The 17,037-nt window shown below is 38.6% G+C and overlaps 1 long non-coding RNA gene across 1 annotated transcript in view; it reads left to right on the top strand.

Moving 5' to 3' along the window:
• Positions 1-8,358, top strand: part of LOC138169044 (uncharacterized) — a 113,926-nt gene extending 105,568 nt beyond the window's left edge. Inside the window, exons 2-3 of the long non-coding RNA XR_011170255.1 lie at positions 3,705-3,805; positions 7,672-8,358. This is a non-coding gene — a long non-coding RNA (uncharacterized lncRNA). The remainder of the gene's footprint in view (positions 1-3,704; positions 3,806-7,671) is intronic.
• The last annotated feature ends 8,679 nt before the right edge of the window (positions 8,359-17,037 follow it).

The following is a 17,037-nucleotide window of genomic DNA, read 5'->3' as shown; positions in this document are numbered from 1 at the left end:
AGAAAGCAGGGACTGTTTTGATCGTGTCTCTTTATCTCAAATATTAGAGGCAGTCATATAGTGTAGTGGATTGCAATGTGTTCTCAGAGCAGTCCTGGCATCAGGTTCTGCTTATGACTCATATAGTTATGGAACCCCAGGAAAGTGAATTAACCTCTCAGTTCCCAAACAATTCCCCAAGACCAGGGATAGAGAACCTGTGGCTTCAAGGCCACATGTGGGCCTCTAGGTCCTCAAGTGTGGCCCTTTGACTGAATCCAAATTTCACAGAACAAGTCCCCTTAATAAAAGGATTCATTGGGAGCTAAGATGGTGGTGTAGAAGCAGGAAAACTCTGTCATCTCCCCCCATAGCCACCTCAAATACCTATAAAATATGACTCTAAACAAACTTTAGAGCTACAGAACCCACAAATAAACAGAGAGAAACAAATCTCCCACTGAAGGCAGCCCAGTAGGGTGGCAGGAAGTGTGCTGGGAGCCAAGCCCAGCCCTGTGTGAGCCTGTACTTTTAGCCTCAAGGCGGCCCCTACCAGCTGCAGCTGGATGGACTTCAGGAGAGTGGATCACCAGAAGCTGTAGTGGTTTCCAGAATTATCAACTCATAAATGTCAAAGGCAAAGTAAAAGGTTGGTGTGGCCTTTGTGGGGACAGGGGGACCAAGAGTGTGGTCCAGCCTCTACCCCTGGGGTGAGAAGGTGTGAAGCAGTGGAGGTGTGGCGGCTATACAGCCACCACCATGTGGCTGCTTCAGAGCTCCTGGCCTGCAGATTGTAGGGGGACCAAGCAACCATTCAGAGGGGTAATTGCTCTTGCCTTAACCTGTTTGGATTTGGATAGCTGTCTTGGGTAGAGGTCCTGGGGTATGTGACCAGGTGCCAGAGCCTGTGGAGGCTTCAGAGAGGGTACCCAAATAATAGATCTGGCAGTTGCAAAAACCCCAGCTATTTGGGACAAAGTTCTCCTCTCTGATAGAAGAGTTCTACTGTGGCAAAAAGCTCAAAAGTAAAGTAATTGAGTGGCAACATGAGCAAGCAAAGGAAGCAAAGCAAGCACAACAGTCAAACCTTAGATTCCTTTTTTGGGGACAAAAAGGATCAAAGCATGGAATGGCAGGAAAACAACAAAGTTAGAACTCCTGTACCAAAAGCTTCCAAGAAAAATATGAATTGGTTACAGGCCACAGAGGAGCTTAAGAAGGATTTTGAAAACCAAATAAGAGAAGTGGAGGAAAAATTGGGAAGGAAAATGAGAATGATGGAAGAAAATCATGAAAAGAGAGTAAACAACCTGACTGAAGAAAATAATACCTTAAAAAATAGACTAATTCAAATGGCAAAAGAGGCCCAAAAAGCCAATGAGAAGAAGAATGCCTTAAAAAGCTGAATTTGCCAGATGGAAGAAGAATCTCAAATGCTTACTGAAGAGAATTATTCCTTCAGAATTAGATTGGAGCAAATGGAAGCTAGTCACTTTATGAGAAATCAAGATACTATTAAACAGATCCAAACAAATGAAAAAATAGAAGGCAATGTGAAATATCTCATTGGAAAAACCACTAACCTGGAAAATAGATACAGGAGAGATAATTTAAAAATTATTGAACTACCTGAAAACCATGATCAAAAAAAGAACCTAGAAATTATCCTTCAAGAAATTTTCTCTTTTTTTGGCCTTTTGGAGGGCAATTGGGGTTAAGTAACTTGCCCAAGGTTACATGGCTAGTTTTTTTGTGTGTGGGTGTTAAGTGTCTGAGGCCGGAACTGAACTCGGGTCCTCCTGACTTCGGGGCTGGCACCTTTAAGAAATTTTCAAGGAAAATTGCCCTGATGTTTTAGAACCAGAGTGCAAAATAGAAATTGAAAGAATTCACTGATCACCTCTTGAAACAAATCCCAAAAAGAAAACTCCTAGGAATATTATAGCCAGATTCCAGAGTTCCCAGATCAAGAAGAAAATATTACAAGCAGCCAAGAAGAAATAATTTGAATATTGTGGAAACACAATCAGTATAACACAAGATCTAGCACCTTCTACATTAAGGGATCAAAGGGCTTGGAATATGATATTCTGGAGGTCAAAGGAGCTAGGATCAAAACCAAGAATCACTTACCCAACAAAACTGAGTATAATGTTTCAGGGGGAAATATGGTTATTCAATGAAATAGAGGACTTTCGAGCATTCTTGATGAAAAAAACAGTTTAATAGAAAATTTGTCATTTAAATACAAGAAGCATGGGTAAACAGGGAAAAGAAATCATAAGGAACTTAACAAAGTTGAACTATTTACATGCCTACATGGAAAAACTAACTGTAACTTATGAAACTTTTCTCAGTATGAGGATAGTTGAAGGGAATATAAATGTATATATGTGTGTGTGTAAACATACATATATGTCTATATAGGACGATATATGTGTGTATGAATACATATGTGTGTTTGTATATATGTGTACAGGTATACATAGAAGGCACAGGATAAATTGAATAGGAAGGGATGATATTTTAAAAATAAAATTAAGAGAGGAATATAATGAGAGGAGATAGGGAGAGACAGAATAGGATAAATTATCTCATATAAAAGAGGTACGGGAAAACTGTTACAATGGAGGGGAAGAACACAAAGGCAAAAGGGAATGGGTCAACCTTACTCTCACTGAATTTGGCTTAAGGAGGGAATAACATATACATTAAATTGGGTATCTTACCCTACAGGAAAGAAGGGGGGAAGGGGATAAGAGGGAGGATGATAGAAGTAAGGGCAGATTGGGGAGGAGGGTAGTTAGAAGGACACACTTTTGAAAAAGGACAAGGTCAAAGTAGAGAACAGAACAAGTGGGGGACAGGATAGGAAAGAGGGAAATATAGTCATTCTTTCACAATATATTCACTATGGAAATGTTATGCATAATTACACATGTACAACCTATAGTGAATTGCTTATCTTCTCAGTAAGAGTGGGTGACAAGGGAAGAAGGGAAATAATCTGGAATTCAAAGTTTTAAAATCAAATGTTTAAAAAAATTATCATTATTATTATTGTACATGCACTGGGAAATAAGATATACAGGCACTGGGGTATGGAGATCCATCTTGCCCTACTGGAAAGTTGGAGGGGGAAAGGGAGAGGATATAGGAGAGAGCCAATTGGGGGGGAGGGGGTATTCAGTGGAATCACTATTCTGGGGTGGTGGGTAGGGGAAAGACAGGTAGAAAATTTGTAACTCATTCTTGTGGAAATGAATGTTGTTAACTAAAAATAAACATAAAATTAGATGAAAAAAATAAAAGGATTTGTTCTGTAAAACTTGAACTCGAGGTCACAGGTTTCCCACCCTTGCCCAAGACTATAAGGCTCAGGGCAGGTGCTCATTTGCAATAGTAGAGGGAGTTTCCTTATCAGGGATTCTTTATCCTTTTTTTCTTTTTGGAGGGTAGTTGGGGTTAAGTGACTTGCCCAAGGTCACACAGCTAGTTTTTGTGTTAAGTGTCTGAGCCCAGATTTGAACTCAGGTCCTCCTGACTCCAGGGCCAGTGCTCTACTCTCTGCGCCCCCTAGCTGCCCCATCAGGGATTCTTTGAACCAATGAAATCACAGGTCTGATTTTTTAAAAAGTGCCCAGACTTACTTATCACGATGTCTTGTGTTTAGTTGCCAGTTGATAAATGTTTGACAGTTTTAATTTTTTAATTGAATTGCTTAGGAGACAAATGGCTTCAATAACGTTCACAACCTCTGATGATAAGAAATCCATAAATGAATTGAGGAGTGACTTTAAAACATAATTGGAAGAATAAGAAAAAGGTAAGTGAAAAGCTAACGTTACATCTTGATTATTTCCTCATGGATTACTGTCTCCCTAAATGACTTTTGCTTTCTTTTTTTCTTTGTACTTTCTGTCATAGTTTTTGCATAATGAGCAGTTAGTTGCCCAAGAGTTAAAGAATGGTGAATGCTATTAAAATATTGTTACTCTTCAGAATATGAAATTCCTCCAGGATGAAGTGGCAGCTGGGCTTGCTGTCAGCATAATATAACAATAATGCTCACCTTTCTGTTCACCTTTTAAAAGACATGGCTTCTATGTAATAGGCAATTATAGCTCTTGTAGAGGAATATATTTAAGAGAGTACTTTGGATTTAAGATAATGAATCAAGCCTTTGCAGAGGTATTGGAGTGCAATGGAAAGAGAACTATGTCTGGCATTAGAAGACCTAGGTCTGAATCCTGGCTCAGCTACTTATTACCCATGTGACCTTAGGCAAGCCTGTCACCTAAACCTCTCTGGGCTTTCATTTCTTCACTTATGAAATAAAAGGGTTGAAGTAAATGATCTCTAAATCCTAGGATACCTAAATACTGTGAGTCAGAAAGCTAGAAAGGTTAAGTTCAGAGAAACTTGTCAAAAGGTTAACTATCAGTGGTATTCTTTTTTTTTGACATAAAAAGACCAGCTACTAATTCATAAAGGAGTTGGGTTTTATATTGGTGGAGATAGTATGCTTTCAAATATTCAAATGTGTCTATGATATCATCAATTCAAAGTTCCCTTAAATGATGCAAATGGCAACCTATCAATACCTGCCCATCATGTGTAACTCTTTTCTATGTTCTCCCATAAACTGGTAGACTCTGAAAGGTTCACCCAAAGGTTCTTCTTGATTTCTAAAGACATTGAGAGAGAGTATCAGTAGAGCACTCTGGCTGCCTACCTGTCAACCCTTGCCTTCACCCAGTTCCACCTCAAAACATACTACAATCTGGGTAATAGATATTCATCATCCACTTGGACTTTTCTGTATGGATAGTCAGGCCAAATTCCTTTAAGTAATTACAGATGTTTTCTAGTAGGCTCTATAGTGTTCTGGGGTTCGAAGCAATCAGCATAATGACATCCATATACAGGAACATTCAGAGAACTTTACTACCCAAGGTAATTGCTAAACTTTACCTTTTCACTGGATTATCTCCACCACAGTAGTGAATACCTTTGGTGAAGAGAATTTTTCCTCTTTTATGTCTCACTTGATATTTATTATAAGAAAGTCATTAAACAGGATTATTTCTGTTGTTTTATTTTCCAAGGAATCTGACATATGGATGAGAGACATGTTTTAAAAAAGCATATAAAGTGCTTTGGTTCTGTTCAATAAAATGGTCTTATTAGAGATGTTCCTATTTCATATATAGATGCATCTCTCAAAGATTTTGAACTGCTTGGAGGGCAAGCATATATCTGCAGTAACTGATGTTCTTTTGGACATCTTAGTAGAGGCAGCTAGGTGATACAATAGATAGAGCACTGGTCTTGGAGTCAAGAAGATGTGAGTTCAAATCTGGCCTCAGATACTTCCTAGCTTTTTGACCCTGGGCAAAAAACTTTATCTCTCTGTGCTTCAATTTCCTCAGTGGGGATAATAATAACAGCATCTATCTCACCAGGTTGTGAGGATCAAATGTGTTAATGTTTACAGAGATACTTAGCATAGTGCCTGGTACACAGTTGGCAGTTAATAAGTGCTATTCCCTTCACTAATCCTTGAAGTACTAAATCTAGTCCTTACTATCTGAAGGGCAGAAAAGTTTCCAGTACCTACAGATATATACTCCTTCACACAGCTACTAGTACTCTCTTCCCCTTAGCTCCTCTGCTAGCAACCCATGTCCTTTTAAAAGAAACTGTGAATAGATGACTTGTAACATAAGTAGTAAACTAAGAAGCATGAAGATACAAGTTGAAGTTCCTGTGATCATCAAATAAAACTGAAAACAAAGTTAGTGTGGCACGTTTAATGATCTCCATGATCATTGTTGTGCTGTATGATAATTAGGCATCTAAGTCTAACTAAATAAGAAGTTCCCATAAATGATCACCATTGTTATTACTTTTATGCATCCAAATTACAATTCTAATTTGTTTTATTTTCTCACAATTAGTTCTGTAATCACCTTCAGAGTGTCTAATATCCTGTGCCTTTTAATTATCACCATCACCATCACTACATCTTGATTCTCAGGCACCTACAGATAATGTCCTGGGGGTCTGGGGTCAGAAAGGAAGACCAAAGAAGACTCAGGTCGAGAATGATGGCACAGCTTTGGAAGTGTCAGCTCTTGCGACAGTGTGAGGAGGTTGGCAGACTAGTATAGTACCATTCCCCATTGCTCCTGTCTGGCTTCTTCTGAGCCTCATGAACTGAGGCACTATGTCAGCTCGCCTTCCATTAAGGGGCTGCACTGTTCTGGACCTTGTCTGATTAAGGTTCAGTGCTCAGGGACCCTGGTCTCTAATGAGAGAGATAAGTCTCCATTTTCCCACACATTACTTTACTAACTCTAGCACCCCAGGGATGACTTACTTAAGGCTAGGCTTACTTAGGCTTGGGATCATATCTAGTGCCTCCCCAATCAGGAAAAAGAAAGTTATTCAATTTATACTGTGAATTCAGGTGTGGATCAGGTAGTTAAATCTTACACACAAAAGAAATGCTAGGAAAAAAATCTATATGTACAAAAATATTTATAACAGATCTTTTCTGGGGGTAAAGAATTAGAAATTGGGGGGATGCCCATTAATTGGGGAATGGCTGATGAGCAGGGTGCTCTCAGAAAAACCTAGAAAGACTTGCATGGGCTGATGCAAAGTGAAATGTATTGTGTACAAAGTAATAGCAATATGAATGACTTAGCTATTCTTAGCAATACAATGATCCAAAACAACTCTGAGGGATTTATGATGAAAAATGCTCTCCATCCCCAAAGAAAGAACTAATGGTGTCTGAATATAGATTGAAGTGGTTTTTTTTCTTTTTTACTTTTTTTTTTCCTTGAGGTTTTCTTTTTTGTCTATGTTTTCTTTCACAATATGACCATTATGGACATGTTTTGCATGACTATACATGTACAACTTTCTCAAAGGGGGGGGGGTGGAAGAAAGGGAGAAAATTTTAAACTCAAAAGTTTTAAAAACAAATGTTGTTTTTACATGTAACTGGGGGGAAATAAAATATTAAATAAATGCCAAAAAAAGGAAAAAAAAAAGAATGATGGCACAGGAAAAGAGAAAGATCAAAAGGAATGGAGCAGAAGTAGAACTAGAAATTCTGTCACCTGGGGCAAATCCAGTTGGGAATGGGGTGGAGAACAGAGAGGACAGTTCACCCTAGTCTGATCTGGCTGCATTCTGGGAAATACCCAGGAGAAGAATGAAAGTAGTGAATATAGTTGACCAGTAGCAGGATAGGGTCCCTGTGGCAGAAAGTAGGATTCCCTCAATGACAATAACACTATTCATGTAACCTTAAGCAAGCTATTTAACTTCCCTAGACCTCAGTTTCTTCATATGTAAAATGGGAAGAGCTGGATTAAATTATCTTTGAAGTCTCTTCCAGCTCTAGATATATACTCTTATCTGGGAGAGGGTTGGAACTGCCATGCTGCCAAGCAAAGAAGTGGCATGTATGTGGACAACTAAGAAAGGGATGATGTAACACCCCGGAAATTTGGTGTCCTGAGGCAAAGTCCCACTCTAGTTTGGGTTCCGAATTTGAGTTTGAATTTTTTGCAGCTTAGGAGTCTTAGGGCAGAAGTACAGGATGAGGAGAGGAGAGAAAGATTTCCCTTCCTGAGTGCCTTAGTGTCTTTTCTGACACACCTTTCCTTCTTTTAGACTTCCAAACTGAAGAAGGTTTATATCCAGAGCAAGTCTTAGGCATAATTTGATTTCAAGTACAACGAAAAGACCTCCCTGAACAACTCTTCTTCCCCAGCTCCTTCAAATATTTCCACCCCCTGATCCACTGATGCCTAAAGAAGAGGAGAAGCAAAAAGATGGAAAGTTAAAGACAAACTTCCTTGACCACAATTTTGCCTTAGGCTAATTGGTTTGCGCTTAGTTTATCTTATCTATGAGGGGACAAATGAAGACTATGGCCAAAAGAACTGCATGTTCTGTTTGCTCAGGCAAGTGAACACCTGAGTAAGGACCTCTTCCCACCCTACCCCCCACTCCCCCTCTGCTATTGTTACTGTGGAGTGTGGGAGACAACAGAGGAGTTCTTAAGTTTCTTAAGATCCATCTCCAAGAATCAGTTACAATGATTATATGAGAGGAACCATGGAGTAGTGGTAATAGAGCTGGTCTTAGAGTCAGCATAGCCTGGGTTATGGTCCTGACTCGCTACAAAAACCTGGGAGAGTCACTTGCCCTGCACGTACCAGGAGACTGTTGAACAAAGTTATTACCTATATTGTTATTATTTTCAAGAAATTTTACACGATTTTGGATATATTCATGGGAGACAGCTTGTTGGGAGATACTTTACCTAATCAAATGCTGTTTTATGGTTAATAAACAATAAACAATGAGATGTTGTATTCTATCTTTCAGCGTATGATAGTTAAGGTATGATCTACTGTGAGATGTTGCTCACAAATGCCTGCCTATTTCTTCAAGGCAGGTAGATTATTCCCATAATTTTTATATAGATGAAAAGGTCCATGGTAGACATCTAAGTCAGTAGTTTTTAATCTTTTTTGTATTAATGAGGTTAAAGGATTTTATTTTACTCCCTCACCTTCAGATACATTGTGAATCAATCCCCTACCACTCTTACAATTGTATCACCTCTAGTACAGATCTCCTCTACATAATCTTCTCTATGTTCATGTGTTCTAATCCAGATGCTCTTCCCATCTTTGCTAGTTAGTGACATTTTTGGCTCCTCCGCAAGTGCATCTAAGACTGTCAAGTATAGTGGCTCTACTGTCCTTAATGGTGATTCATAGAAGTCTTTGTAAATATTTCCTGTTTAAGGCTATAAGTGACACAGGAACTGCTGATCTATTGATATACTTCAGTGGATGTCTCCTGTACTGGAGGTTTCCAATAGTTTGTAATCCCATAAATTAGGAACTGGTACTTTAAGAGCTGACAGAATGTGTGTTCCTTGATAAAAATCACAGGTGTGGATGTGTGCATTTATTTATTAATATATGAATGTATGTACATATATATATATACATTTTGTGTGTGTATACACATATATACATATATAAAAGCATATATGTGTCTGTATATATAATATATATACACAACCAATGGACACACATATATGCATATATCACACACAAACACACACATATATATTCTATACATAGCATTGCTTGCATCCATCTCTTATCTTCTCTTTTCTATTGCCATCAATACCACCATCAGTTCAGAATTCCATTACATCATTACCCCTTCCCAGAACTATTACAATAGCCTCTAGCTTCTCCTTTACTTTTAGTATTCCATTACTAGTGAATCATTTCCAAATCAGTTGTCTGTTTCAAACTATCAAGGTTTTGGAGCACAATGCCAAATCAGAAGAAAGAATAAAAATTGGTGAGACAATGAGAAGGCCAAAATCCACATCAGCCAGGAGACACTTGAACTCCTTGCCAAATGGATACATCAAAGAGCTAAGGGCAAAAATCGGTTTAGAATATAAACTTAATTGTAAAATATTATGAAGAAGACTTTGAAAGATCATGAGGAGTATTGCTTACTAAAAGTGCAAGAAGAAGTAGAAGTAATATTGACCAAAAAACCACAAAACTTTGTGAGAGGTTTAAGTTAGATCATACTAAGGACATTTAAAGCTGAAATTGGAACATGACAAATCCATGAAGAGTGGAAAAGATCTGTCAAGATTTTTACAAAAAACAAAACCAAAAAACTTTCTCCCATCAATCACAGTGGAACCACCATGTTTGAATGATAACATCACAGTTCTTAGTGTTCTACATAAAGAGATAGAAATGGTGTGAAAGAAAACAAATATGGGAAAAGCCACTGGACTAGCTTAAGTACACACAGAAGAGTTCTCTACTGCAGGCAATATGATTTTGAAGGTGTTGGGATTGCCAAGATACATAAAAGAGAAAGATTCTGAATAATGGGAAAAATCCTAGCTATTATTACTGCAAAAAACAAAGTGCAAGAAAATGTCAATAACTGCTGATCATTATGCTTATTTTATTATCTCAATAAAAATTTTATAAAAATAATGCACACACATATTGAGGGCATCCTTGATGAAGGAATAAAAAGGAGCAGAAAAGCTTTCACAAACAATACTATATAGAGAGACTAAACCTTGAAAGTCACACATTTAACTGAAAGGCACAAAGGACACAAGAACCCATTATATGTATTATTTGATGACTATATTTTTAAAAAGCATTTGGATCAGAATATCCTTTTAAGGCTCTCCTCTAACAACATATCACATGTGTATGTTACATCCATGTAAGATTCTTTGATAGATTTAATGGCAGAGATAAATGGTGGATGGGTTTCTATTTATTAGCATCCATTTCTGCAGAAAATATGGAGGAGAAAATGGCAAACCACTCCAGTATTTTTGCCAAGAAAAACCCTGGAACAAAGTCCCTGGTTGTCACATAGAGTCAGAAATGGCCTAACAACTAAACAACAACAAAAATGTGTAAAACAAGGATAGTTGGGTTTGCCATAGATGTTTACTGCTACAGTGGAGGATGGCCAACAAATAGGGATTCCATATATGAAGTGAGGCCCACCAAATGATCTTACTTAATGATGATATTGTTTGAATACATCAAGCCTCAGTCTGCTGAAGAACATCTTAAATGAATTCTATAATCACTCAAAAGAGTTTGGCCTCCTTCACTATCCATATTGGAAAAAACAAGCAGATTAAGAATGCCCACGGTACAGGCTATGATTTGCAGTTGGGTGAACAATTCATAAGGTTGTTTCATCAGGTCTTGGGCAGACATTACAATGGACAGTGAACTGAGCCTAGCTTTGAATAGGACTGGGAGAGGAAAATTGGATTGCCTTTGAGAAATTGCATAGTGCTTTTAATGACTTAAAGCTTCTCCCTGAAACAAAGGCCCATCTATTTTACATCAGCCCTTTTCCACTGATACTTCAAGTCTCTGAAGCATGAAATGGCATAGTCTCAGAAGCATTAAATATGTAGATCACTTGAGTGGAAATGAAGAAACACAGGGGAAATGAAGAGGCTGCAACATGTGAATGTTTGTGCCATAAAAATAGCATCACTTCATAAGAAGAGATGTAAGGATGGAAAAGGAAGCGGGCAAATCATAGAACTAAAGCAAGGGATAATTAATGGACAGCCTTCATAGCCTACTGGTGTCTGTGCAATGTGGAAGCCCCCACCACATCAGCTGGCATGGAAGATCTATGAGAGGAATTTCTGTGGTGGAGCTATTGGAGGACATGGACAGGCCAGGGAAAGTGTCCAAATCAGTAGATCCCAGACCTACCAGCATCAACATGTCTCATTTAGACCATAACTTATTAATCTTGAACTCTGTTACATTTACTTATTTATTTGTAAAAACCCCAGAAACAGTCAATAAACATTTGTTAAGCACCTATTATGTACTAGGTCAGAATTTCACTGATATTTCTAATTATGAAATCATTGAGGCACATTTTGAGGTGATTCATCAGTTAAGTAAACACTAAAAACACTTTCTTTGAGTCTAATCTCTTCATGAAAATCGATTTCCTTGCTTTTTTTTTTTTAAGCAATTGGGGTTAAGCAACTTGCTCAAGGTTACACAGCCAGTTATTTCTGGGTGTGGTGCTGAGTATCTGAGCCCAGATTTGATCCCCAGGTCATCCCAACACTGGAGCCGGTGCTATTACTCACTGAGCCACCTGGCTGCCCCTAAGCAATTGGGGTTAAGTAACTTGCTCAAGGTTGCACGGCCAGGTGTTTCTGGGTGGGTGCTAAATGTCTGAGCCTGGGATTCGATTCCCAGGTCATCCCAACACTGGAGCCAGTGCTCTTACTTGTTGTGCTACCTGGCTGCCCCAATTTCCTTGCTTTTTTAAAAAGAAGAAAGACAAATTACAATATTGAGTTCAAAAGTAGTGCCAAATTTACCATTTATCTAAACAGTTTGTTGTTGTTGTTCAGTCATGTCCAACTCTTCATGACCCAATTTGAGGTTTTCTTGGCAAAGAACTAGAATAGTTTGCCATTTCCTTCTCCAGCTCATTTTCCAGATGAGGAAACTGAGGCAGACAGGGTTAAGTGACTAGCCCAGGGTTACACAGCTAGTAAATGAGGTCTGATCTGATCTAGTCTGAGGTCAGATCTTAACTCAGAAAGATGAGTCTTTCTGACTCTAGGCCTGGTGTTCTGTCTACTGTGTCACCTAGCTGCCCTTTTCTAAACATATTCTGTCTTTTTAGCTTTCTGGAGAAAACACTGAATATAGAGCAGAATTAGAATAGAAAAATTATCAAAAGGAAGCAGTACATTATATTTGAGGGGGAAAACACCCTAACAACTTGGAATCAGTGTAGAAGGACCAGAAAAAGTACTTGAGAAGGCCAGGGACCAAAAAGGTTCTCCTGGAGATCCTCACAGAAGGTCTGCTTTTGTGGCATCTATCGGAATCTTCCTTGGTGTTCCTGAATTACCTAATCATTTCTTATACCCACTCCCACCCATAGAGCTGGGGTGGGCATGGGGGGTAGGGGTGGAGATATATATCGCATGTAAACATACACCATTTTATCACACCAAAAGGTATAAGATCATAGGTCCATAAATTTAGATCTGTGAGGAACCTGTTCCAATCCCTTCATTATTACAAATGAGGAATTTGAGGCCTAGAGGGGGTAAAATGACTTGCCCAAGGTCACACAGGAAATAAGTAGTAGGATTCCAAGCTAGGTTTTTCTGGCAGAACCAGTGCTTTTTCTATATGTCACAATAGTTGCTTCCAAACCAGCACCCATGCCTTTGATACAGACATAAAAGTGCCAACATCTCACATTCAGAGGTACTGGTGGATATCTCTGTCGTCAATAGTCTTTCAAGTTTACTGGAAGAACTAAAAATAAATAGAGTTGGCATCTTAATCTGCCACATGTCTGCTTTAATGGGATTAGTACATAAAAAAGAAAACAATATTTCATGGATCAGCAGAGTAGCCCACATGCTGTAACTGTTACATGGTGGTACTTTCCCTTCATTACCAATGCATTGTGCCAGGGTTATCAACCTACTGAAGCTCAGATAAAGAAGACAATGTACATTTTAATATTATAGCTTTCATTTTTCTTCCAGAACATTTCTACATATGAAAAGGTCTGCATTTAGCCTATTTCCATCCTTTCTGGAATAGGTGGTAGCTTTTTAATTATTTCTCCACAAACAAATGGAAAAAAAATAAAGCAACCTAATTTTTTCCCACAGATTTTAATAGCTAAATCAATCTTGAGACTAGCATCTTAGATGTAGTACTGGAAGGCTTCTCTAGAGGAATCTAGTACAGTCTTCTCATTTTATAGATAAGGAAACAGGCTCAGAAAGGTTAGAGTGATATGCCCAAGGTCACATAAGTAATAAGCATCAGAAGTATCATTTGAACATATGTTCTCTAACTGATACCAGTGCTCTTTCTACTATAACATATGCAACTACAGAGCACTAAAAATATTTATATTCTAAATGTAATTGAATGTATTTCTATATATGTAACAGGGAGAAAAAAGGTGATCTTATCCAATGGGGATTATTTTCTATACCACCAGTGACTCAGTTTCACACCTAGGCCTGTAAGACATCCCACCCTCCCTGGATTTGGCCTTGTTCCTCTAACCTGTTCTTATACTAGAAGGTTTAAGTTCCCAGAAATGGGCTGTCCCACATAGTTACATTCAAAATCTCAGAGTCCAAATGTGATAATCCTGTTCAGGGAGAATGTACTTCTCATACTCACCACTCTAGCTCTGGAGCCCCTATCCAATGTGTTTTCTCTCTTTACAATCAGATGTCATAATAATCACATGATCTTAAACAGAACCATTTGCATAGCAGTAAGGCAAAATGCATAAGATTATAAGTTTGATGTTCAGTCATTTCTGACTCTGACCTCATTTGGGGTTTTCTTGGCAAAGACAGTGGAATAGTTTGTCATTTCCTTCTCCAGCTCATTTGACAGATGAGGAAATTGAGGCAAGCAGGGTTAAGTGACTTGCCCAGAGTAAATCCATTAGTAAGTGCCTTTGGCTGGACTTGAACTCAGAAAGATGGGTCTTCCTGACTCCAGGTCTGGCACCCTGCCCACTGTGGCACCTAGCTGCCCACAATATTATAGATCAGGGTAGGATTCAATCAAAGGGCAGGAACTTGAGGACCACATGTGGCCTCAAGGCTGCAGGTTCCCCACCCCTGTTATAGATAATAAATATCTTAAAGAAAATACATTAAAAATCCATCTCAATACACATATAAGTTCACTTCATACTCTTCCATCGATGTACTTAATAATTATGGTGAGAATGCACTTAACAGGCATTTATCAGAGAAAACAGTAGAGGGGGAAATGTAGGTGCTTAGGGTACCTCACAATGCTGGACTGCAGGATTCAATGTTACTGGTCCATTCCGGAACATCTGCGCCACCCCAAACTCCTTTGCTCACTGACTCCCAATTCTTAGCACTCTTCTCTACTAAAATATAACCTTTATAAACTCTTTTAATTAACCATCGCCCTTCAAAGGACATTTAGAAAGTATTAATTCTTAATGTGAATGGCAGTTTTCTTTAAGCCTGACAGCCAAACCAGACTGGCTATCTTGGGGCTATATATAAACCAGTCTAGCCAAGATGCTGAGCTGTCCAGAAAGAAAATAGCTCCTAGAACAACCGTTCAGTTTCATTCTCCTAGACCCCTTGCTCACAGTACGCCTCAGCACGTGCACATCCCCTCTGCTGTTCCTTCTCAAGCCAGAAGTGGCAGCAGAGAGCACCAAGCATTTGGAAAGTTTCACCTTGCTTCACCTCAAGGTGGCGCTGAAGGGCAATAGCTCCCTTAGGAGTTCTTGGCCAATAAAAATTCTACCTCATTAACTTCATTAGTCTTGATTACATCCCATCCACAGCTTCTTATCGTCTGTGATTCATGTCTGTGTTCTACCATAAATCCTCATCAGGCTACCCCCTCAATGTACTCGGATTTCCTTTAGCTTGCCTGGTACCTGTGGTGCATGTAGGTTTTTTTTTTTTCACCCATCACATTTCTTTGATATCTTTTACACTGCTTTCTGAGTGCAATTAATCCTTCGGTGTTAATACATTATAGCTTATTACACACACCATTATGTCTTATCATTGGACTTTGGGTGATCTGTAATTTTAAAGATTACTATATTTCATGGGTCATGGTGACATGGTGTCACTGGAAGGATATTTATCTCAAAATAGCTGTTATTTCTACAGCAAAAGAAAGTCTGCCAAGTACTTTCCATACCTGGTTTCCATACTTACACTTTGTGCAAGCCCTCATTACCTCATTCCTGGATTATTACAATAGCCCACTGGTGGGTATGCATGCTTCAAGTCTCTCCTCACTTCAAACTGTCCTCCATTCTTAAAGTGACCCAATCAGTGAAGTGATTTTTGTAAATCTATTGATGAGGAAACTGAAGCCAAGAAAGGCTTAATGACTTGCCCAGGCTCAAGATCACACTAAGAAGTTTCTAAAGCAGAATAATAAGCCAGGTCCTTCTGATTCCAAGTGCAGTGCACAATGCCATGGGACATAATGATGATGATGAGGATGATGGTTGATGATGATGAGAGGCAATGTGGTAGAGTGGAAAAGGAGCTGTCCTTGGATACTAAAAGACTTGAGTTTAAGAGTAGTCACTGATGCATATTGGCCATGTGACTGGAAAAATGTCTTAACTTCTCAATGCCCTAGGCAACTTTCTAGTATACATCATAAAGAAAGCTGCCACCCTGAATTGGTAGAAGGATTTTCCCCATCTGAGAGTTCCTTATGTTAGTGAAATCACATGTCCAATCCCTATTATTATGATGATAATGAAGATGATGATGACGCTGCTTCTGCTGCTGTTGGTGATGATGATGATGGTAACTGGAGTGTACATAGCCTGGCATCGTTCCTGGCATGCATTAGCCACTATGCAGGTTGATTGGTTGACATAGAGCTTTAAAGTTTATAAATCATTTAACCATTTTTTATCTCATTTAAACTTCATAACTTTTTGAGGTTGCTACTACAGGTACTATCATCTCCATTTAAAAAGGAGGTAATTGAAGCTAAAGTGGGTTAAATGAACTCTCAGTGGAAGGACAGCAAATAAGTAAGACGGGATTTATACATAGGTCTTTCTGACTAAGTCTGGAACACTACCTATGCAGCTACACTCTCAAAAAATGAGACATTTGAGGAATGGCTAAATAAATTGTGGTTATAAAAGTAATAAAATATTATTGTATCATGTGGTTTTAATTATAAATGATCTCTATATTGCTATATTGAATGCCCTTTTCTCAATCCTCTTCCTTCTTGACCTAGCTGTTGCCTTTGACACTGGAGATTACCGTTTTCTTTATATTCTCTTTTCTCTGGGCTTCTGTGACACTGTTCTCTCCTGGTTCTCCTCCTATCTCTCTGACTGCTCCTTCTCAGTCTTCTCTGCTGGATCTTCATTCCAGTCATGTCTGTTAATTATAAGTGTCCTCAAGGTTCTGTCCTGAGCCTTTCATATATTTGTCCAGCCTTAATCTCTCTCTTGACCTCCAGTCTACTAGATATCTCAAACTGGATGTCTGGTAGACATTTCAAGGTCAGCATGTCCAAAATTGAACTCATCTTTCCCTCAAAATCTTTCTTTTTTTTTTTAAAGCTTCCTCTCACTCTCAAAGATACCATCATCCTCCCACTTACCCAGGCTTGTACCCTAGGTATCGTTCTGAGTTTTCTACTCTCTCTCCCATATCCAAACAGTTCCATCTCTCTATTTTTTAATGTCCAAAAGTCTATTTTCTTTTTCTACTTCCTTCTGCCCAATTAAAAAAGAAAAGAAAAAGATGAATTTCTTGTAACATATATGCATAGTCAAACAAAAACAAGTTTTTCCAATGTCTGTGCACTGCATCTATCTATCTATCTATCTATCTATCTATCTATCTATCTATCTATC

This window comes from Petaurus breviceps, unplaced genomic scaffold (genome assembly GCF_028583685.1).
Source record: "Petaurus breviceps papuanus isolate PSGF00001 unplaced genomic scaffold, PetGlider_PUasm1.0 37, whole genome shotgun sequence".
NCBI lineage: Eukaryota > Metazoa > Chordata > Mammalia > Diprotodontia > Petauridae > Petaurus > Petaurus breviceps.
The sequence above is the reverse complement of the archived record's forward strand: the minus strand, read 5'-3'. Positions and strand labels throughout refer to the sequence as shown.